This window comes from Calonectris borealis, chromosome 21 (assembly GCF_964195595.1).
Source record: "Calonectris borealis chromosome 21, bCalBor7.hap1.2, whole genome shotgun sequence".
Taxonomy (NCBI): Eukaryota; Metazoa; Chordata; class Aves; order Procellariiformes; family Procellariidae; genus Calonectris; species Calonectris borealis.
The window spans coordinates 11,265,496-11,290,429 of NC_134332.1; the positions used below are offsets into that span (position 1 = coordinate 11,265,496).

Below are 24,934 nucleotides of genomic sequence, written 5' to 3' on the forward strand. Positions count from 1 at the left end.
TTAGGTCAAATAGAAACTTTACCTTCAATAAATTTGTACTCAACTTGCAAAAGTAATAAAGAAACAAAATTAGAAGACAAACATGCAGAAAAATCACATCTTTTTCATTTACATTACATTTCCATTCCATAAAATAAGACAGAGAGCGAAGATGTTACTTTTCACTACAGTATGCTTTGGTATGATCTTGCGCCCTATTTTCATGACACAGTTCTTTATTTCAATTCCTTTTTAAATACCGGCAAGGCATTTCCCCTCAGCTGCAGCGAATAGGAAAGCAAGTTTGCATGACGCACAAACGGATTCTTCTTTTAATCACAGATGCTTTCCGAAGCAAATGGATTCTATTTTGATATAGTTAGACAGGATTTAAAGTTTTTGTAAAATATGACTACATCCTGACAATTATAAAGAATTGAGTGCCCCAGGGTTCCTAACTGTACAGCTTTTAGTAATAAATGAAGTGAGAAGCTATATATGAGACAGATAAAGTGAATGGCACTCCATCATTAACATTTGTTTGAAGCCTGCAAATGCTACTGTAAAATGTAAGTAGCTTATCAAAATATACTGATAAGCAACTTAACTTTTCATGTTATATGACAGTATTATCATTTAAATTAATATGCTCTAAGCATCTTTACAAACTATGTATTAGAATAGAGCAGAAAGACAGACAATTACCACTTTAAACAGCATTTAAGTTTGGCATTATATTGTAAACAATCAAGAAGGATTAGTTAGAAGATAAGTTTCTTTCTTTCTGTTTAGTTAAATAAACTTCAGCAGAGTTAAAAGCCATTACAAGAGTAACAAGAAATCCTCTCAGAACATATCTGCTAAGTAGAGATTAAGAACCTGGTAAACAAATCCTCACAAGGCATCTCTCAAAAGAGTTTGAAAAGACAGAAAACCAAGAAGGCAAGAAAGCTCCCTGACAGTATGAAACCAAAACTTATTTCAGGAAGGCATATTTAAAGTTCTACTTAATTGCTCAGGGACCTTGCTGGAAAACTATATTTACAGAATTAAAATGAGAATCTTTTAAAATATTATTGTGTTTATAATATATGTGTCAATATAAAAGCAATAAACAAAAGCAAGTTACCTCAGCTTCTAGTCTGCCAGAGCTGCACTTCGTTTAGAGCCTCAACGCCTGCGAGTGAGGACAGACCAGGTTCTCGGCACCATTTGCAACAAGGGGTGCACGTACCCCCAAGGGGACAATGCTGAGCTCTGAAACCAAGGTCAGGTTGTGTTCTTTCTTCAAAGATTTACTTATCTGTCCTGTCGGGGACCTGTTTGTTCACAGTTAAACCTTACCTCACTACAGATTCAAGGGAATTTTCTGTATTACTGCAGTACACCAAACATGACAAATTTGTAGGTCCTATCCACGAGAATACTCCATCCAAATCCAATTTTAATTCTTTCGCTCAGCACCTAGAAAATAGCTTCTATGATTCTAATAAAAATAACCCAGATAAAGTCTCATATTCACACAATGTTGACACATCAGCAAACCCTCCATACAACAAAAGGGAAGGTATAGCCTTATTTCTGTTATACTTGCTCACTTCTTGTTGGCTTTCCCTTTCCTCTTTACTATTATGTTATAATGAACTTCATTATTCTCCTTTGTTTAACACTAAGTCTTCCTCATTTTAATCCATGTTTTCCAAATAATGGTTCAGCATCTCAGCATAACCGCTGCTTCTTATTATTTTAAGAATAACTGTTCATTTTGAGGAGAGAAGTTTCACAGTTTTGAAGTTGAGGAAATTAGCTGATATTTGAAGCAGACCTCAACACAATACATGGCGATTTGTGTAGGTCTTGCTGTAGGTCAAGAAAGGTGCAAGATAAAACAAACCCACCACAAAATTGCATAAATTATATAGACAATCTCACTTCAATTTTCACCTCTCTCCTTTGTCATTGCAGAACTCAGGAGCTCTCTCATCCTGAAAGATTTGGATACGTTAGAAAACTAATTTATCCTGCCATCTTCAATACTTTTACTTCATCACTTATTCCATGTGTTTACTACTCAAGAGTGAAACAGTTCTGCTTTTATTAGACCAAATTGTGACCAGCTAAAGTTAAAAAAAAAAAATTTTTTAAAAAAAAATCAAGAAATATAGTTATCTGAATTTGTTTCTAGATCTCTGCCAAAAGGAAAAAAGGAAACTATGTGGATTTTTTCTTACAAAAAGCAAATCCTCGAGGCAGCCTTTAAACACCCCTCCAAAGAAACGGAGGCTGAATTTATAACCGAAAACTTTCTGTACCACATGCAACTTAAGTAGCACAACTGGTAGCACTACTGAAGATTTATGGCTTATGACTTGCTCATATTTAATTTGTAACCAAACACTTCCCCTTCCTCTTAGCTACCTTAGAACTTTTGATTAACTCTTGTTTTCACAGGTCATAGGTTAAACAAAGGAAGGGAAGCGTTCTGGAGTGAAATTGCCCAGAGCACCATAGCATGCGAGCGCATGCACACACGCGCACGCACACACACGTTCCCCTTCAAGCAACATCAAAAAAGCGATAGACTAGAGATTCTTCAAGGGAGTTGAAGTTCAAAGACTCCAATAAGCATAAATCAGATTGTGGTTGGAGAGTAAACGAAAATAAAAGGGCAATCTGAAATTTAATTTTTATTAATTTTACACCCATTTTCAGTTTCCTCACACATACATATACACACATATAGTGACATATTTGCCAGAGAACATGACAATCAAATCAAAGCCTAATCAAATTAGGCTTCTTCAAGCTGAGAGATCGGTTTAGCACTCTGCTTTTCTCTCCCTCTGAACCCTCAGTGTGCGATGCAGCCTCGGTGCTGGAGACAGGCCAGTCTGACGGGAAACAAATATGAGCACAGGAAAACTGCTTATTATGCTACATAAGGTCTGCACAAACTCTACTGCACAAGTTGCACAGTACCTTATTCAGTAACTCATATGTCATCACCTTTTTAGTGCACTCCTTGAAAGTACAAAACATCATTAGTTACATGTGTCATAGCAATTAGGGTCAGTCAAACCGTTAAGACAACAGTGCTGCATTGCAGCTTGTAAATACAAATGTTTCCAAAATGTAGTGGTTTAAAGAACAGTGGTGCAAAAACAACTGACAAGGCAGGCTGAGACAACAGGAAAGATATAAAAAGAAGCAAATTAGCATGATAACAAACCCCAGCAATCCCTGTGGGTAGGGTGTTTGCAGTTATGAAGAGGTTCACCTTTAATGGAGTAGACTTGCAAGAAGAAGTAGAGCCTTTTGTGCTCTGACTCCACAGCGAGCTGAAGGGGATGGGGGAAGGCAGAAGGATGCAGATGACCGGTGCACCAGCAGCTGCAAGAGGCACAACTCGCCAGCCAGCACTGCTCTCACAAGTCCAATCTATACTTCAAAAGTTACACTGAACAGAAAATGTCATCACCCAATATTAGCTGCTACACAGATGAAAATGCTGTACTGCAGTCAATTTAGCTTTGAATTTTTCAACGTATTAATCCACTAGTACGCTTTAACATATGAAAGGAAAAAAACTACTCTATCACAGCAGCACATGCGAGGTCACATTTTCTGACCTCCAGAAAGGACTGCAACCAAAATTAGAGAATATTAAAGCTAGCCCTTTTGAAATAAAGCAACTGCATTTATATGCACATATATATACACACATACACACACAAACAATGCGTGTACGCACACATACGTGTGCCTATTGTCATTCCACAGCAAGAAGGATGCAGTAAGATATGACCCAATAGAACTTCCTTTAGTGATACTAAGTTGCCAACAGCAATGAAATTAGGCAGAAAAGTGGATTTCCAGGATCCTCCTACTCTCATTAAACACTTAATACAAAAGCTTTTCAAAACAAAACAAAACAATTATTAGCATTGCTTACAATAAACTTTTTTTTTTTTAAAATAATTAAAAAGAAATCCCCCCTCCGGCTGACTTACACTAGGGAACTTTAATTGAAACTAACACTTTAAATTTGGCCAGGTCAAATAGTACCTATGGATATAAAGCAGAAAGGCCACAATAGCACACCAAAAAATGATGCCTTATTTTAATCTATTACTAGTCCAAGCCCTCTGCTAGCCTGTTTGACGTGGGCAATTTCGGAAATAAAATTTCAGTATCTACAGCCACAAATGTAAGTTAGCCTATGGCAAAAACTATACAAGGCAGCACTACAGATTTCACTGCACTGCTCTTGTATCCAGTCTACCATGCAATTATCCAGTTTTGGATTTTAAATGAAGGTAAACTTCCCCCCTTAAAAACACCTTAGCTTTCTGGAAGATTTAAGGATCATCCTTCATAACTTTAGTACAGTGCTTTGGCTACTGTCCTATGTAAAACGAAGGGGTCATTGATAAGTTATGGGACTTCAAGCCGCAAAAACACGAGAGCTACTGTTTTATCTCCATCAGAATATACCGATTAGCTTCCAGCAAATACAAAAGCCAAGAAAGAATATACAAAACCAAGATGATAGCTCTACTACAGTGATTGCCTATATGTAAAGACATGCAACTAATTTATCCAAATGGAATTGTCCAACAGTAAATAAGAAAATGCAACATCTCTAAGAATAGCAAAGGGGAAATCTTTGAGCAACATATTTACACTGGCATCCAGTTGATTTCTTTATCAAGTAAAAGATGCCTTCCTCAGGAAAAAACAGCTGTTTCTTATCCAGTTCTGAAGCATTACTAATGAATAGAGGTTTTGATAATAAATACACTTTCTTTGAAATGTGAAAATTATAATTTCTTTTGATATTTTTTGAGCACTCGTTAGAATGAAGGAGAGTCGTAAGTTATAGCATGTCCCACTATATCACTGTAGCTAACTCAGGAATACCATGTACATCCAAGGTCAAGTGCAAAGAGAGGCTGGGCAAACACGCAAACACAGTATGGAATTTTACTTACTGTTAGAAAGGTAAATCTCCAATGAAGTCAACTTAAAAAAGGAGAGATTTTCCAGTGTTAGCTGTAACAGACGACCATGAAGGAGGAAGCAATAGCAAGATAACTGAAGTGTGCAAGAGCACTGTGAAAGCTGAACTCATCAAAATAAACTCCCATGGAACACTAAAGAGTTTGAAAGTGTATTGAGAACTTCGGCAGCAAAAATGCTACATGTTCCAGTGTAGCAGCAGCAAACCCCAGTGGCAAGGGGTACCTTTTAAAATGATTTATGAGTATTTGCTAATTACCATAGCAACTGTTTATAAAACTAATTTTTAACATTGACAGCTCCAGCATTCAATTTTACTGGTGTGCTGACACCATTAAAAAGCAAAGCAAACACTTTTGGAAAAGTACCTGTAGTACCTTTGATTTCCTCTGAACCCTACAAAAGGTAAGTACCACCTTAGTTCACACAATTTCTACAGAGTACTAGAACAAGTTCCAGTCTTATATAGGCAGAACTGCATTTTTGTACATGTATCTTTGTCATTTGAAATTAATGAGACTGAGTAACTAGTCTAACATCAACATATTTAATGCAGCATTTCCTAATAGACTGAGTTGTAAGCACATATAACTTTTACTCCTTCCATTCACATAAATCAGAAGTAGAATTTTTAATGTATTTATTTATAACACAGACTATTTTTTGATAACAGCATAACCAAGTCCAATCTCCGTGGCAAATCAGAACAGTAATTTCCATTTTACAGATGCACATACTTCTCTGTAGCAACAGGCTTACAATATCTGTCTGTATTAGCGAGGACTGGAGTCGAGGAGTTCCTGAATCTTGACCTTTTGCTCAGTACAATAATTGCAGTGGCCTAGAATACTTAATTCTGTCAATAATGAGCTTGGCTCTTATATAAACCATAGTATGCATCATCACTAACTTCACTGGAAATACTCCTGATTGACAAAAGTGTAAGGAAGAGGAAATTCAGGCCAAGTATTTCTTCTGCCAGCACAACTTGTGCTTGTATCAATAAAACACACTGGTGTTTCAGTTCATGGACTCTGAATAATTAATTCAAAACACAGATGACCTGGTACTTAGTTGTGGCAGTGAAATCACTACGAAGCCCAGCAGGTTCTTATGTGTCAAAGCATTGGTCTAATGAGTGAAACACCTTTTCTTGCATGGTCACACCCACATGATGCGAGTGACTTGTATCAATAGGTGTATGCACGCCTTATTCTCTATATCCACTCCAAGCAACATCACTGTTCCAAACTTGAAATCCTTGGGAGAATAATGTGCAAGATCAAAATCTCAAGTAAGATTCAACAAACTGAAACAAGATGGGCTTTATTATTACTGTTATTATTACCACTATTACTAATTTCAGCGTATTGACCCAATGAATGTTCCTGATGAAGCAGAACATACGTTTTCTGACTTCTCAATACCTGCAGGACAAATGACAGATCCTTGCATCTGGAACTCAGAAGGCATCTCTGTGGATAATCCCACCACCACCATGTTTGAAAGAAAATGAGTGTGGAAAATATATCAAAAATTACTAAAGTCTCTCAGAGACTAGTTATCTTAAGACTTCTTCAATTTAAAGATAAAACTCTGCAATTTATACTTAAAAACAATCCTGCTTCTTTCCATCCTCCTGCACCTGGTAACTAATCATACTTCTCCCAGACAGCATTATTCCTAATGTTAGCAATCATATTCTATTTTAAGCTAATAATGGTGATTGCAGATTCTGATGATGAAATAAGTAAGTTATGTTTGCCAGTCACCATACTCTTCAGTGGTTTTATGCAGACACAATTTTAAATAGCAAAAGCACAGCCATCAAATTACTTTTTCCTTCCCTTCATTAAAAATGTGAATTTCCATTTTTAATTATTTTTAAATTCTGCCTTAATTTTTAACAGCTAAGTTAAACTACATATTTCTAAAAATAATCCTTTTTCCTCCCCTCAAGAGAGAGCTGAGTCTTCATATGCCTATTATTTTCCTTGCAGTAATACACTGTTAATTTTTTTTTTCCACCTTCCTTTCCTTCCCCCACTCAATGTTTCCAGCATTTCTACAAAATGCATTTGAAAGAACCAAGGCATCTCTGGGCTCATTTGGGAATTTCTATAGGCTAAATTCCCAGTTCAGCCATTTATGTGTTCCAGTGTCTTCCCCTACTCCTTATGGAACTCAGTACATCATTATTCTCTCTTCTAGACTCAGTCTATTGACACATTCTCACACTTGTAAGCTTAAACACATACACACATACCCACAAATCTCCATAGCAACATCTGTGCATGTTGATGAGATGCAGGTTTACCTTCCACAGGATCAGCCAACAGCCTTTTTTGAACATCAGCTTTTATTTTTTTTTTATTGCAAAGTTTTGACTCTGCATTAGACCTCAATCCATTGTAAGTGTCTCCGCCATTGTAGAGAACCATCCGAATCATTTCCTTTTCTTGGTCTCATAGGATTTCTTTCCTTTTTGCATCTTCCCCAATTTTTTTATAAACTTCCCTTTGATTATTACGCATGAGTGATCTTTCCATGATTCCATGAGATTCAGTTAAAAGTTCTGTAGCTTAAGCATATGACTCACGTCCATATTGCAGAACTATTTAACCCCACAGAACTGGCTCACACAGAACTTGCACATCTCGTCTTATGGAGCATCTTAATACTATGTAACTGTCAATAGAAAGTGCTTACTTTGGTGACTTGCCATTGTGTTTGCCATTGCCATTAATCATAAAAGTCAATTAAAGCATTCCCTTTCCTGTCTTTCTACCCAGCATGACCAAGTATAGGCAGTTACAGCCAGTCTCACTCGCACAAAGACTCCCAGGTTCACTAAATACCAGTATTGAACCCAACCGCTCCCCAAACAGCCACAGTGGCTCTTGAAACAGAGCAGCAGCGTCTCTCACAAAAGACAGCTCAAAGGAGCTGAATACATCCCTTTAACAACATGAAGCCAGAAAACTGTAACAAAGAGATTTATGATGTAACAATTTCACATTTTAGTCAAGCTAAAAAGTGCAAAGGCAGCTTGAGATAACCATTCCAAGGGTCTTTTGTTAGTGTGCTAACATCTAATTGGGACATCGCAAATGGAACTGAAGCCTGAATTTGACAAAGCTGTCACCCTTTCTTGGATTCTTTGTGGTCACTCTAAAACCTTGGGAGAAAAAAAAAAAGTCCAGTGCAGCTGCACTGTGGAATTTATGTAAATAAAATGAATTCAGAACTTTAGCATTACAGCATGCAACATCACGAAGCATCCACCAACCCAGCACACAGTAATCTCCCCTGCTTCTCGCAGGAACCCTCTGTGAAGGAAGAAAACAACTAATTTCACAGTCTGAAAAAGAAACAGCTTTTTCATGAAAACCATGCCTTGGACTTTCACTGAAAAACATTTTATACAAAAAGAATCTCTGTTTTAAGAACCTGGAGCATTACACTTCAGACTGGAAAATAGGAATATCACACTTTTTGGTTTATAGGCCCATGCATAACATCCTACATTCTGTACAAAGAAACTGTACATTCACAGATACGTAAATATAGGCATAATTTAAATATGTTTTAAAGATATTCAGTAGTCAAGCTTTTTTCTTGTGAATTACCTATCACTGCAAAATTTTAAAAATTTTATTGAATTTTATGATAGAATATTTTGTGTTTAATTTATTTCAGAAATATCTTTAAGGTCTGTTCTGTTGTTGAGGACTTTCTGTTTTCCCTCTGGTAGATTACTCCTCTTTAAAAATCAAGGATTTTTAACTTCTAACACACAAGTTATTCATACCATTGGGAAAACATGCCAAGTGATATTTCTCCAGTCAGCCCACATGGAGAAAAGAGAAAGGAATTTATTTAAGAGACAGAACCCAGGGTCTGCTGAAACAAAATGCAAAACTGTAAGTAGATTTTGGAGAGTACATACATCTCTAAAGCTTGCAGCACAGGCTGACGACAGAAGAAAAGAACTGTGCAATTTGATTAGCTTTACAACAGTGCAAGCCCTACTACACAAGGCTTTTATGGAGCAGAAAGCTGCACTTCTTACTGTACCCAGCTAATATAAGCATGTCTGACCAGGTATACCTCTCTTCTCAAATTCAGCATGCTAAGATGATCAACTCTGGAAGATCAAGTGCATTATCTTAAAAAAAAAAAAAAAAAAAAAAAAAAACAAAACTAAAAATTACATGGTTTTTAGTAGATGTAAAATTAAATGGGAAGCCCCATAAACTCCCAAATACAATCATAAGGTCTCCTGTCCCTTTTCAGAAGAGAGAGTTGTAAATCTTTGGGGTTTTTTAGTTTAAGACCAAGAAAGAAACTTCTCAAGCATGTTTGAGAGCAAAGGACTGAAGTAGCAGCATGAAATAAAGGTACATAAAGAAAAAAGTTTGTTTGCATTTACAAGGCAAACACTGACAATTATGTCTTTATACTCTTATTAAAACCACAGGCAAAGAATATCCCATAAAGCACACTTGGTGAGAAGCCGGGTACACTGAAGTGCTTGACAGTTTATAATAAGATTTATGAAGTGCAACAAAATAGCCTTGGAGTTAAAAAGACAACAATTATATTCGACTTAAGGCCAACAGGAGGACATTGAACAATGTTTTTTCTTGGCCAGGGTTAAGTAAAATGCTCTAATTAACAAATAAGAGGGCAGAGAACAGCCTTAAACTGAGAAAAGTTACAGATGATACTGGCACTAAATTTCCTGGACATTAAAAAAATCAGTTATGAAGTAGAACAGTTTGGCACATGGGGTTTGATTTTAAAAAAGTAGGATGTGTTAGACAGCATGAGAGCCTAAAGATCACCACTGAAGTGACAATACAGAGAAAGGATTCCAAAGGCTTAGCTTGTCAAGGAATCTCTCTTCTCAAACCACGTCTAAAAGCACACATGAAAGTGCTGGAAGAGAGAATTCTAGATGTGGCAGACAATCAGAGATCCCACTAGGTTTGAGACATCTGGCATCAGTTGAAATCCATCACATTTCATTTGGGGATCAAAGACTACTGTTAAGTCTATCACAGGTTGAAATAGTAGATCCTGAACAGCCTTTTCATCCCAATGCAAATTAACCCTTTTTCCTTGACCAGAGAAACAGCTCCTTTTCATTACAGACTCCAATCATACGTGCTTGTTGAGCTATGCCCTCTAGTACTAAGTTTGAGCTGAAATTTCATTAGAATTATGAACTTTTTTTATAAATCAAAAGTGCTCCCTATCAGCAAAAGGCACTATGTGTTAAAGCACAGAGCTGCAGTGAGCTCCAAAAGCCATGGGACTTCGACATATTTTGTATTACAATCTGTAATGCCATAAATTCCTGAAGAGAAGAAAAATTTTACACAGCTCTATGTTCAAGAGCCACACTGAAAGGTTGGTAAGGACTTTCACTCAGCTACTAAAGAAATTCGCCATGTATTTAAAAGTTGAAGCTGAGCATCAGGTGTGTTTTCTATAATCTCTGTCTCTCCCAGGGTCTTTTATTCTTGAACCAGAGGTTTTTTTCTACCCGTATATTTTGGATTAGTCATTAGCCATCAACCTATGTCAAAGGCTAAGGAGAAAAAAAAGCCTGAGTGCCAAAAATTTTGAGTTAAGAAACTCTGAGTGTAATAAATACAGCTCAAAAGACACCCACATCATGACTCTAACAGGTTCAGAGGGTGAGTGACTCCCAACTGGCCAACACATTCCGCCTCTAGAGCGACCAACTTCGTGTAAGGCCAATGCCCATCTCTGGGAAAGAACAACTCACGAGGTCATGAAGTTATATTTAGAGTAGAATAATCAGATCAATATTTAAGGAAGGTAAATATCAATTAGCTAAATCATAGGAGGAAGGCCAAGGTTTTCACTGGCTAATCACACTGTCACATGAGAGAGAGAATTGCCTTCTGAGCCATAAAAAGGAACATCTACTTAAAACATGCCACGTGGTAAATATCTTGTAGATCAGCACCATAAGCTAATTCGGAAAAAGCTTGGAGAATCATATCAATAAATACAAGCAAAGTTTTAGTAAGAGGCAAACAATTTAGGATCAAGATGGCAAATATCCCATTTCTGAATATACAGGGGAGATCTATACTGAGAAAAACTGATGAGACCAGACTGTTTTTTCTTTTTTTATCAGATAGCATTATATCATTCCAACACCAAAAAGCAAAGCTGGTTAATGCAGCTTCATACCTGTGCGTGTTCATAAGACAATGTTCTAGGATACTATGCTGATTCTTTGCATTTTGGTAAATTAAATACAGAGAAAATTGGGGTAGGGAATGAGAATGTTTCAGTAACAAAGAGAGAGAATTACATGTACCCCTCTTCTGGAATATTCTCCAAACCACTTTTGTTTCCTATTGGGAAGAAACAAACTTAAGTGCAGCAAGGTCTTTTATAGTTCCTTTGCACAGGGAGGAAACTTCATTACTGTGAAGAAATATTCACACGTTCAGTGGTAGTACACATGCCTCCTAGTAATAAGCAAAGTTTGGTCCCCAAGTCAGTTGGTAGCAAGTCATAAAAGTTAAACTCAAATCCAACCACAGCTGAAAGAGCTAAGTGAGAAATTCATGGTTATTTCAGTGCTGTGGTGGTACTTGGAATTCATAATTTGGGAATGTTGAGAAACTGGGCTAGTCATGTAAGAATCACTTTACTTACAGCAAATAAACATTTGTAATACAAGATGTGAATGCAGTCCTTGAATTGAAGACTATAAAGATCAAGTCAGAGAGTCTGATATTTGACTGCAGGTTGTCTATGACTACAGTGCACAATGTTTTAGGATTGACAACAAACATTTAGATGCAAAAATAAGTATATGAAATGATGCGGCTCTTCACCCACAGAAACATCACTGATGAACCTGATCAACAGACTTCCTGAAAATGTGACACACAAATTAACAGAAAAGACTCCCTGGCCCTTTACCTGGCTAGAGGGCACAATTTTTATTTATGACACTTCTTGTCTAACAATCAATTTAAGCACATTATTAAAATGGGAGATTGCCCACAATCATTTTATTCTCTGAATACTCAAGCTGGTGCTCCAACGCTAATTAATTCTAAAACACACTGAGGTAAGTTACTGTTAAGTAAATAATATTTGTATTGTAAAGATCGGAGGAACATCTGTTCCTTATCAAGCATGTTGATAAACAGTCAGGGTTACAAATTAAGGTTTTTATTTCAGATCCATGCACAATCCAGATAACGCTGCCTCTGTGAAGCCAGATAAAGCCTTTCTCCTATTATTATGGTGTGGCTGAATCACGTTTTCTATTGAAACAATATGCAGAAGTCAACGCATGCAGCTTTTCTCAGCAGTTCTACCTCTCAGAACAGCCCCTGCTTCTCCAATTACCACTGCATAACCTGAGGGCTCCTGCCACATCTTGATTTTTGAAGGAGGAAGTTGCCATGTAATCTCATTGGGGGAATGTTGTATACATCTGTCAGCGAGTATAGGATGGTCTCATTCCTGACAGATGCATTTTGTAAGCCTTCAGACAGCCACCCAAAAGTGATCCATTTGTGGAAGAGAAGACCTATCCGTCTTGTACTTTAACTACTTCCTCCCTACTTTTTTGATACCAGGGAACTGGGTTTTCCCCAAGGTGATGCGCTAATTCATTTTGTATTAGCACTAAAATGGAAGTTTCCAAGCCAGTCAGCCAGGGCCAAAGGTAATAAAAAGTGACATGATTTAATTACTTCTGTTACAGTTGTTCAGCAACTAAAGAAGGTGTGACATGAAGCCCTAATTAATTAAGTAAAATTGGTTTCTGGTCAGTGGGCAAGACCAGTGAACTAGCTGGACTAGAATGCACTATTCTTAGCTTTATCCAATTCCACCAGTAGCAATACATTAGTATTTCTAACACTTGACATTTTTTGTTGTGATCCTTCTCATTGATATTTACACAAGTGTTTTGACTTGCAGTCAAGGTTAAAGCTTTGGCAAAATCTGCAATAAACTTCCTTTGACACACCTTCATTATTCTTTGAATTCACTACAAGTCAGTTAAATTAGCAGTGCCCTGGATCGGTAATGTAGAGGGAAGAAGAGACGGAAGGGATTTTTTTATTTGTTTTAAGGGATCTTGGGTCTCTGAGCAGGATAGCATTGAGAGAAATCAAAGAGTTAGAATTCATAACTAACTTTATATTGTGCATTTACTTGTTATATTCTGAAAACAAATACTGTTCTTGTTTCACATACAAAACAACAAAAACAAAACAGCAAGACAATAGCACAAACTGATACTTTCACTACACCAATATCATAATTTTTGCTCTAAGAAGGAATATTCAGAATGAATGGCACTTATCACTGCTATAAAAATTATCTGGCAGCAGACCGAGATGAGGCAAGAACAAAGGACTGTCAGCAGAGAAGCGACTCTCAGATAAGAGCCCTGCATTAGTTTATATGGTCAACAGCTTCAGGAAACGGAGAGTAACTCAAAGCTGTGGTAAACTCAGTCTAGGACAGCAGAATTTTCTTTCCCTTGCCCCTGCACATCTCATTATAGTTTTCAGAGTCAGAAAGTGAAAATTTCTACTAAAAGGAGAAACAAATAAACCCACAACACAGCACCCTTCACCCCCCCCCCCCCAAGGGAACTATTTAGAGTTCTAGGTTCTAAATGTCTGAGGCTTGGAATAGTTGCAATATTACCTTACTAGATTAAATAAATTGTCAAGTGTTTAAATATACAGCACAGACTACTTGTGCTTTGGACTCCAGAGGCGTGACAAACTAATAACATCTTTAACTTAGAACAATCGCCTAGATCTCAAATAGGTTTCATTATAGCTAGGGAAGTGAAACACACACCTTCAGAGGAGGATTCATCCAGCCTCTTAGGCTTGTAGTTAGTGTGAACGTGAATCACACTCTGGAGCCTTCTCCTAGTTCAATCAATTTCTAATTTTCCTGTAAATATTATGACCAACAAGATCTGTGAAAGTCTGTGCATGACTTATTGCCACCTTTGGAAAAAAACATGAATCATTTACATCCCCAAGCATTCCTAGGTGAAGGTGGTAAACTCTGCACATTAAAAAGCTTGCAATGCCAGGACCTCTGTAACTTGTGGAGCTGTACAAATAAGTTCAGAAATTTTTTTTAAGGATACAAACTTTAAAGACACAGAGGACTACAAGTGTTTAGGATAACTGTAATCAGAGGAAGAATTCTGCTCTGACCAGAATTGGAAGAGTTGACAAATAGCCCAGATGTGGAAACAGCTCGTTCTGGAAAGCATTCATCCACCCGTGTAGATTTTACAGCTTGGGACACATCGCCTCCTTATTAATATCATTAGAATCAAGTTCCCCAAACCTGTTGCTGCATGCCTTAAAGCATTTCCATATTCACATTCCTTTGCCTGTCCTCCCTATCTCTGCTCTATGATCCCTTGCTCTCGCATGGCTCCTGACACCGCAGTATGATTTAGCCCTAGCAGTATGTGCAAGAAAAGCGTGCGAGGAAGCCTATGCTGAGAGCGCTTCACTTCCAGCTCAGGATCAATGGAAAGCAAGACATAGCAAGAAGGGAAACGCATTAAGAATTTAACCGAAACGCACATTTCTCTATTACGTAATTTTGCACTTGAGAACTACAATGCTTTTTCTTAACACCACTGTTGCAATAGTGCTTTAGAACAAACTTCCTTTGGTTACATAGCGGCAGCGCTCCATCGGTGCAGGTTCTAGAGTGAGATTTGGAAGCATTTTACTATTACACTCCTCATAATTCAAACTCTGTTTTGTGTCTGTCTTTATAGGTCATTGTTGGCCAGATGGAAAATATTAAGGAAAAAGGATTGCAACTAAATCAATCGGCTGTAGTCTGCTGCCAAAAGGCCCCAGGCTAACTACAAGCAGATTTGCAAGCAGGCTCTGCTCCGTTACAATCTGAGATCTGGCACATCCTTTGCCCTGACTAACAGCAGGAGGGCACAGGGCCAGCTGAGAGCAGCTACTGTGCCAAACAGACTGTGCAGGTCTTACTGCTTGAATGCTTCCACAGAAAAGGAGAATCGATGGGACTCTTTTGTAAACAACTCCCTGTACTTTCTGGCTGCTACTAACTTCAAAAGTGGTATAGCTTTATCCCACTACAAAATTAATGCAAGTACACAGCTCAGACTTGTTACCAAAATCAACATGTAGAGAAATAAATACCAGTTAAACTTTCAACTAAGAATAATGATGTATATATACACACACATAGTGAAAAACAAAATAAAAACAACTTTTCTCCAATGCCAAGTACCATCTAGGAACAATTAAAAAATGGCTGAACAGTAGCCAAATACAGTATTCATATTAATATTCTTTGCAACCTCTTATTTACAAGTAAGAAGGGATTTAAACTTGGTTATTGAACATTTGACTTTTAATGTTTATTTCTAATATAAATACTTCCCAGGAAATACCTTTTCTCCTTTTTTACAGCTCATGTATGCAGTTATCAATCAGCAGGTCCAGTTTATCTAGGAAGTTCAGTGGGAAAAAAGTATTTTTCTAATATTAACCAACTAACCTCTTACGCATTAACCATTTTATTCCAGACGCCCATGCCTGCAGTACCTGCCCCAACTGGACCACGTCAGGCATGGCTTAACTGATTTTCCTCAAGCAGGTTATCACCAACTGGGGGAGAGGGAGAGGAGCAGACTGGTTGGAGCTAACATTTCATAGTATTTTGTAACAGTAGGATTTATTTTTCTTTTGCAGTCAAGATCAAACCACATAAATAATTTCTGTTTCCAGTGAACAATAACAGAAAAATTGAGAGAAACAGAGGGGAACTTCCATTTCAAACATCATCACCAGCTGATCACATACAATAAAGCACCTGCAAAGACTTCACATCCTCTACTCCAACCACAAGGCATGTGTCACCAGTGAACAGAAGACAAGAATGAATGTGTGGATCACAAGACAGAATAAGAGCCAAGAATGAAAATACTGGACCTCTCAATTCATTTAAAAGCAATGTAAATAGTGTCCTTCCATTACCTAGAAAGATGTTTCTCTCTTTCAGAGCATTTGTCATTACAGAAAAATCCAGAGTCCTGAACTTGCAATGTTTTTTTTATCTTTTCTAAATTTTTTTCCTATGGCATTTAGTATTCAAATTTTAATTTATTTATATCAACATCATCAGAAAATTTGCAAATATGACTAGAGCACACAGCACAAATTGGTAACATTTTGGAAACGTACATAAAAGTGAAACAAAAAGGGTAAAAAACACTGGAAAAACAGGAAAAGTACCTTTTTATGATGGATTTATTTTGCTACTATGAAGAATTACATAAATATAATTGAACATAGTATATTTAAGAAAAATGAAACCTAGAAATATGAAACCTTACTCCAGCCCTGTCCATTTCTGCTGAGCCGTACGTGGAGCTTGCCATTTCTGTGTCTGTGATTATGAGGTGTGCGGATTAGCAAGGTTCTACCGTATTTAAGTTTCAACGAAAATATTTAAACGAATTCAACCATGCTTTAAAACTTCAAGCTCAGCTACCAAAGCCTTTTACAGACCTACTGACACCACAATGAAAACTCCAAAGCTTTTCACTCAGTGTCATTTAATATATTCCCTATTGACTTGTTATTTATCAACTACATCTAGTTGAAAATAAGAATTCATTATTTACGAGTTTAGTGGAATCGACTCCTTTCAATGTTGGTCTTAAAACTCAAAACATCAAAATGCATTTCTATTGCTAAAACTATGACGTTGCATACAATTTCAAAGAAAAAAAACAATTCAGAGGAAATACTGTACACACTTTTCTCATATTAATAAAACAGAAAATACAAGCCTCATATAGAACCAACTGGATTCTTTAAGACTTGGGTTTGTGACACTGCTCTTTAGACAGACATTTATATACGAAAATATGTAAAAACCTCTTTTATATTTTTGCGCACGTACACACAGATGAATGCACGTTCTTATGAAATACATATACACAACATATTGATGATGAATAATCTCAAACATTATTAATCATGTCAATAAGAGGACCAAGAAAAACTAGGAATAAACTTCAATAGAAGCTTTTTAATGATGGGACAGAAAAAATGCATTGTCACATGCTTTTAATTTTTTAAGACTATTTTAATAAGCGTATTTTATTCAGTGTTGCAGAGGATATAGTTTCAGAAAGCTAATATAACTTGAGAGACATTTCAAAATTTATTTAAAGATACTTGAGAAAGATAAGATACTAAGACAACCTTACAGGCTTTCTGAAATAAGTTTCTAGAGTCTAAAAAAAGTTTAATGGCAGAGATGAAAATAGAAGACAACAAATGAGCAGATGTAATACAAAATTTTTCCTGGAACAGTATTTTTAAATAGCTCATCTCTATCCTGTAAAACTTGTAAAGACAATAAAGAAAAACCACAGGAAGTTTGGAAAAACTAGACTGGAAACAGCATATCAGAAAGAAGAAACACAAAGCAGATAGCTAAATTTAATTGATGTCAAGCTCTCTTCTCACTAGGTTCATCACTTTTCCCTATATATTCTGACAAGTAACTGAAAATAAAAGCCAGTGCCTGTTTAAGCAAATCAGCAGGGGTAAAAACCCTAAACTTTTAAGATGTAAACTGTTTTATAAACATGTCAAGTTAAAGCAAAATGCCTGCAACAACAGGAGACCCTTTCCAACCCTGCATACTATATTCATGGCATTCTCACATTTTCTAAGCCACTTTAGATCAATTTCCTGTCATACACAGAAAAGGAAGTCAAACTGTTTTGCTACAGTTAAAGCTTGTAAGAAACTAGAATTTCTGTGAAAGAAGGTCACAGTCTAGCTACGAGCCTTGCCTGCCCTCTTCTTTTCTCTGTAAGGTCCATGCAAAGAAACTGAGAAATGTCTGCATCTTCAACTCTTACTTACATTCAACGTATGCATTGAATCCACTGCTAAAAAACCAATAATAATAATAAAAAAAAAAACCTATGAAGAAGGTAGACAGAGGCTCAACAACATTTTTATTAGGTACAATTCTGCACTGCTGAATCAGAGAGATCCAATTTCTCATGATTTATACATGTATATTTTGTGGCCTTTGCCAATGTCTAACAGAACCAGTTTGCTATTTTCTTTCATCTCTGAAGTGTTTTAAGAAGTACAGGGATTCCAGGGTCGATATACCACAAGGACCAAACAGACTGTCGAAAAAGTGTTCCATATTATTTCCAGCCATTACCAAACATCTTTTTGGAAGGCTTGAAGTATCATATAGATACAAATGGAAGCAAAACATTGATTTTGCTTATTAGCATTTTATTCAACATACAACTATAGTAAATTCTTATCAGATAAAGTCTGGACTTTTTTCTTATTTAATTAGACAGTAACATTTTTCTGTGTCTACGCAGAAGCCTAACAGCAAAAAGGGGAAGGGAAGAAACCAGGTTAAAGAGATATAGAGAGAGAGATATAGAGGGGGTTTTTTGTTTGTTTGTTTTTTAAAGGATATCTCTGCTCTGGGGTTATGTACAGTCACTGCTTGCACCCTAGACTTGTAATTACAGCTTTAAATTAGCAAAAGAAATTCTTCCTCTGTTGTAGGCAAGCTTAGTTTCATTACCAGTTATCTTCCTCTCCTTTCAAAAAAGTGGATTATATATAAACTTTTTAAAAAAGTAATTATAAAATAAAATTACATAAATGGATAAAAGCACCAATCTCACGCAGGCTACAATGAACTAAGTGTAACCTAACCTCACCAAGGAAAAGCACCCAAAAACTATTTTACTCAGCTTGCCAGAATAAAAGTACTTACGGTAATGATCATGAGACTGCACGTTCATTGCATCTGTCACAAATGAAAACTGGGTACAAAACTTAGCAGTCCTGGTACCATGTTGTTGTTCTCCGTCTTCCAATTCACTCCAAGATATTAAAATTAAAGCTTGAGTTGTTTACATATATCTATGGTAAGACTGGGGAGGAGGGAGGGGGACGCGACACAAACAAACAAAACACCCAAAACCCAGTAATTGCTTTTCTTGAAATCAATGCCTGTGAATAGCAACCAGGCAAAAACCTCCCCATGTACAAACCACAAGTGGGAAAATGACAAAAGCTTGAACTATAGTTCAGCGTTGCATCTTCCTCAAAGCAGCACGCAGCCAGATAGAGGGCTTTTTTTTCTGCTATGCAGTAAAGTAAAAAGAAAAAGTAGTCTAACTACTTTCTTACCAGGCACAAGATAGACTTCCTATTAATTTACTTTTATGTATGCAAAGGAAAAACGCAAAGCATGAAGAAACTGTAAATCAGGTAAGAATTTTTAGTTAATAAGAAGAATTCTAAGGCTCAGCCTTCCCATATATTAGACTACTACTAAATACATTAAATTATTGTCATTAATATGAGTCTGTATACTCCACAGAAGAAAATTCCTATTAACACTAGTTCAAAGCATGCCTTACAAATCTGGGCTTTTTAAATGTTCCAAACTTTCATCCATGTAAAGTGGGAATGGGATGTCCTTCCTTATTCATCTGCAAATACTCCTTCACAAACAACAGCTACAGAACATTTTAGAACAACCACAATAAAAATAATCAATCTTTCTAATTAAAGTATTTAATAATTTCCATAGGTTATTAAAGAATTTCTATAGGCTCGAGCTTTTATTGAGCTGAATTATTCCAACCTGACTCACTAACATGAACAAAATGCTCTATACGCAGGAATGCAGCAAAGTCAACTCTGGAAAAATGGGTGGAATCTAGTGAAACTCAAATTATTTCAGTTGATCAGAAATTAGTTCAGTAGGAAGTCCAGCTCTCTGAGGCTACAAAAAACAGCACAAGAATTCCAAAGAGGATGATAAACACTAAGAAAAGTGTGAGAATCTTATGCCTTCAATGGAAGAGGATGGCTACAAGGGGGAAGCAGCTTCCAATTTCTTCACCACCCCTCCTCTCCATCCCTAGAAAACATCAGTCATTATTGGTTAATATTGCACTGTCCTTGGGAGGAACAGGGTTGATTCACCTATGCATCTACTATTTTCTTCTTTAAAAACCCCATGGAAGATATTCCAAAAGACATATCAGCCTTACATAGCTGCACTCTTACAAAATCAAGCCTTTTAGAAATACCTGAATCAAAACTCCAATATTGGGTGTTTTAACAGTGCAGGGTGTTCAAAAGATATTGAATCAGTGGGACTTACCCCACAGTAGAGAAGCAGCATAAAGTTTCATTGTAAATCAATTAAGGATATCTAATCTCAGTTTACCATCCATCTGCTCAATGATTCTGCATGAAGATTACTTCGTTTTGCATACTATTTTTTCCGCTTAAAATTAACCAAAATTTGTATTCTCCTTCCCGCATCCCATTTTGTACCTATTCTTATCACCAGATACACATCGTAGCAACATAACTTACTGATGTGATGGTACATCTTACTTCAAAAGTACAATTTAAGTCAGGCAAGCCTTCATGCAGGCCAAATAATGAATCCTACCACAGAAGCAGCTGAAGACACACAAAACCCATTAAGTGGAAAAACTTGTAAAGAAGTGAGTGCACAAGAAGGAGGTTTTGTAAACGTATGCCTTTTATAGTGGGATAATCAGATTTTTAAGTACTATACAGCCACATTTAAAACAAAAAAAAGAGTCAAAATTCTAAAATCAAAATTTCTTCACCCCCCCCAAGTGTAAATATTTTTCTGTGGCTTTTGGCCAAATCAATGAAAAGGGAAAATTCTAGAAGACAACAGGACAATTATTTTAAAACAAAAACCACGCAAATATTCATTTTTCTCCCCCAAAGTAACTGAAAGTTTTGTGGAACTAAAAGCAGTGTTCAGGGTTTCGGATTTTTTTCTTTACATTAGAAGGTATCACAACAGAAGTGTGTTACATTTTGGAGGCACATACACAAACAGTGGTATACAGGCCCTTAAAGCTGTTTGTCCCCTATGCATCAATGCCCTGCCAGTTGGCAAGCCTGAGCCAGGAAGCTGTCAATTCCAATCAAGTTTAGGCGATGCAGTCCTATTAAAGAAGTCTTGCTGGTTAAGGGGCGTCCACTGTTTCCAAAGCATGGGAAAAAAAAGGAAAAAGAAAAAAAAAAAAAAGGGCTCTGCTTTCCTTAGATTTGAGCTGGCAACTTTCACTGACTAGAGTTTTCAAGGAGCTATGAATGAGCTTAACAAAGGAGTTCTGTGGCTAGTTTCTGGCTGAAATCCATGTCAACAGTTTTTAAGGTCACAGGTCACACTAACTAACATTTATTCCCAGCAGACCCTGCTCTAAACACAAGCTGTAAGTAGTACAAATTTGGAATTTTTCTGTAATCCCTTGAGATATTCCTGATCCTTCCACATGTTTCTGCTCAATTAAAAACAATTCTCACTTTGCACCACAAGAGAGGCCCCTGCTCAGAAATCTTATTCTATCCTAAGAATAAATGGACAAAGACTGCAATCAAAGGAAAGGAAAGGGGGGAGGAGAAGAACTCACAACAAATCACACCAAAAACCTCAAATAACTCCATACAGAATCACATTCAGTTAGTTACATTTTCTGCCATCTGTCACAAACTATTATAGATTCATTTCTTTTTATCTTAGAAAAAGAGTGGTGCAGAGCTTAGCTATTTTGGCCGAGAGGGATTTCCACACAAATGTTTCTGCATTTCACTTCAGAAGAATGATTTTCATTTTGGGTACAAAAGCTGAATACTCACCGAAAACTTCAAATTAAGTAAAATGGAAATCAGAGTTGCACATGGTTATAGCACCTTCTTAAATCAGTAACTTAGCCTAGAAGTTTGTGAACCAAAGCAAAACTACACAAAGTTTTATCTTTTTTTTTTTTTACTTCAACAAAACCTTGGAGCAAGACAAAAATCTTTGACTTATATTATTACTGCTCCTTCAAGCACTTAGAAATAGGTGCTATAGCTCACAGTTTAGCAGGTAAAACAGAAATTCTACTAGTTAATAATTTAAAAAAAAAAAAGCAAGATACCTATTACACAGTTACAGGAACGAGAGAGTTCTTGTCCACCAAGTCTAATTACTTCAGCTGACTAAGTACGCATAAATCTCGGGGCCTGCAGGGCAATCCACCCTGTCCAGTTCCATACACTTCTCCAGTGTTGTCAAAGCAGTAACTACCATCATCTCATTCATGTACCAATGTTCACATTCTCTTCTCAGAAGTTTTTACTACTATTGCTGCAACCCTTTTTGATAGGAAAAGAAAAAACAGCATACAGACAGCCTCTGAGGGATAAACGGTCATGTATGGTCTGGCAGCATCTACCTAACACCTCCCAAAGCTATTCTTATAATATCTGGAAAAAAGAAATTTTGCAAATTAAATACCGCATTAAATTGACCAAAATCACATTTGTGGAGAAACTGCAGTTAACAAGGCAACATATTTATCTGCATAGATGGACAAGTACACTGACTTCTGACCGCCATAGCTTTTCTGAGTTAGACTTCTACTGAAATGGAGAACTGTAACAGACATTCTGCCCAGCTTTATAACTTAAGAACCAGTAAATCATAATATTTTACAAGCTTAGTGACATCCTAGAAAACGTATTTAAATACAATCATTGAAGAATCATATATAAAACCATTTATAGATTTTAATACTCTATCACACACCAGTAATCCAGACTAGATGAAGAATTTAGTGTTTTACACAATCTGGTAAGTTTCTTCAAAAATGTTAAAAACAGTTTTATTAGGATTGCTGTATTGTACCATAGAAGTGCTGGGCTTTTGGAGGTGTTTTGTGGGTTTTTTGGGTTTGGTTTTTTTTTTTAGATACATTTTTATTTCAGAGTGTTTTTCATTCAGTTTTTCACATTACTGGCCTCAGAATCTTAACTCAAAAATAAGGGGCTATGAAGCAAACTAAGTAACAGCAAGAATGTTACTTCAAAACCTTTCTGCCAAATGGTTTTGAAGAGCACAATTATTATACTTGGCCTTATACCTACTTACTAGAAAAGTTCAGTTAAATCGACACAAAAATACTGTTTCTCAGTTAAACTACTAAATTTATATTTTAAACTCAAATACACATTGCCATAAGAGAAGTACACATTTAATACTGGGGTCAACTTGGTATACATGCATGTGATTTTTTTTATCTAAATGAATAAAAATAGCGCTATTCAAGTTGCCGTTTTATTATGTTATGTAACCTGAAATCATTACACTGACTTACACGTTTAAACCAGTTCATACATTTAAATAGGTTACCATACATTAAAAGCAGTGTGTTTCATAAACATATAACTTATTTTGAAGTTTAAATAGTCAGAATATAAAATCAACACACATTTGAAGAAGTGACTGGATACTATCTGTTTATAACCTGAACAATTTTTCAAGCATCAGTAACTGGGTCCTTACACTGAATTCTGGAAATATTTCAGAAGACAAAAAGATAATATTTTTTAAAATTAAACTTGTTAGTTTTATTATATAAACATTCTGCAACAAGTTTATCAAAAAAGTATTCAGACTGAGTTAACAACATTTTTTACATTCCTAAAGCAGAACTTTTTCTTCCTTCAAGATTGCACAGAAAGACGAAGTTGTTAAGAGTCTGAGATTCTACAATATATAAAAGTCAGGTCAAAAAACTCAGCTACAATGAAAACTGATATGCACTTTTAAATAATGTCTTCATACAAGAACTTGACATCTTTCTCTGAAGAGGGGGGGAAGGAATTTCATGTTTCAATGTCTCTGTAGAATTTAGAATTTCATATGTTCAGCAGTCTCTTCATAGCTTTATATACCCTATCTTCGTTTTCTTCACTCATCTTCAGACCATTAGAAACAGTACAAGTGGAAGTATCATGCTTATAGTCATTTCAGCTATCAGGTTTTTAACTCTGTCCCCCTTATGAGCAGACCGCATACAAAAGTTTTTGTCCACTTAAGCTTTGAGAAAACAGACTGTAAAATCGAACACACTACTCCTTTCAGTATACCTACTGATACTAATACAAACTGGTTTACGCATTACTTTCCCACCAAAAGAATGTTGAAATCCATCAGTGCCTGTGCCTCTTAGGAGTTCTAGATCACAGGAGTTAGCCAAAGAGGCAAATACAGCTGAGCCACTGAACAACACTGTCCGTAATGTAACCACAACAAACCAGCTTCTGGAGAATTTAGTACAGCTAGAGTTGCTAGAAATTTGAAAAGATGGATAAGCTAGCAAGGAGATCTAACTTAAAACAATGAGGAAATTAAAATTAAGAGCCTCAGCATGCAAAATTCTTAAGACTCAGAAAGCATCTATATGCTTTAAGAATATACAAAAGCAGAAAGATAAATTTATACTGTTATTTTATTTCCTATCACTGAGATCATATCAGTAGATCAGTATGTTTACATCATCTTTCAGTACACTGCAATTAGCAGGAAATAGCAATCAAGAACAAATTCTGGACCTCTTTGACACCTTCCAGACTCTTTTGCCCTAATAAAAGAACATAACCTCACTACATTCATAGAAGATTTAGAAAAGATGACAAACAAGAGTTTACAAATTCCAGAACAAAACTAGCGGACATGCCTGATTAAGGAGTTGAAGATGATGTCTCAGAAGAGTGAGCAACAGCAGTTTGGGAATGTCTCCACACTTTTTTTTTTTTTTTTTTTTTAATAGAAGACTACAGCTCTTCACTAAATTCAGAACCATCTATATTGCTCACCCTCAAAAGCCCATGCCAAATCTGATGTGAAGTTAGATTAAAGCAAACCTCTAGGGGAAAAAAAAAAATTTCAGCTTCTTAATGCATATCCAATAGGATTTATTTTATTTCAGCCAAAATCC

The 24,934-nt window shown here is 36.3% G+C and overlaps 1 protein-coding gene across 8 annotated transcripts in view; it reads right to left on the reverse strand.

Annotated features, from left to right (window-relative positions):
• The window catches only part of DENND1A (DENN domain containing 1A), a 221,909-nt gene that overhangs the window by 129,679 nt on the left and 67,296 nt on the right, over window positions 1-24,934 (reverse strand). The gene's annotated exons all lie outside the window — the stretch shown is intronic.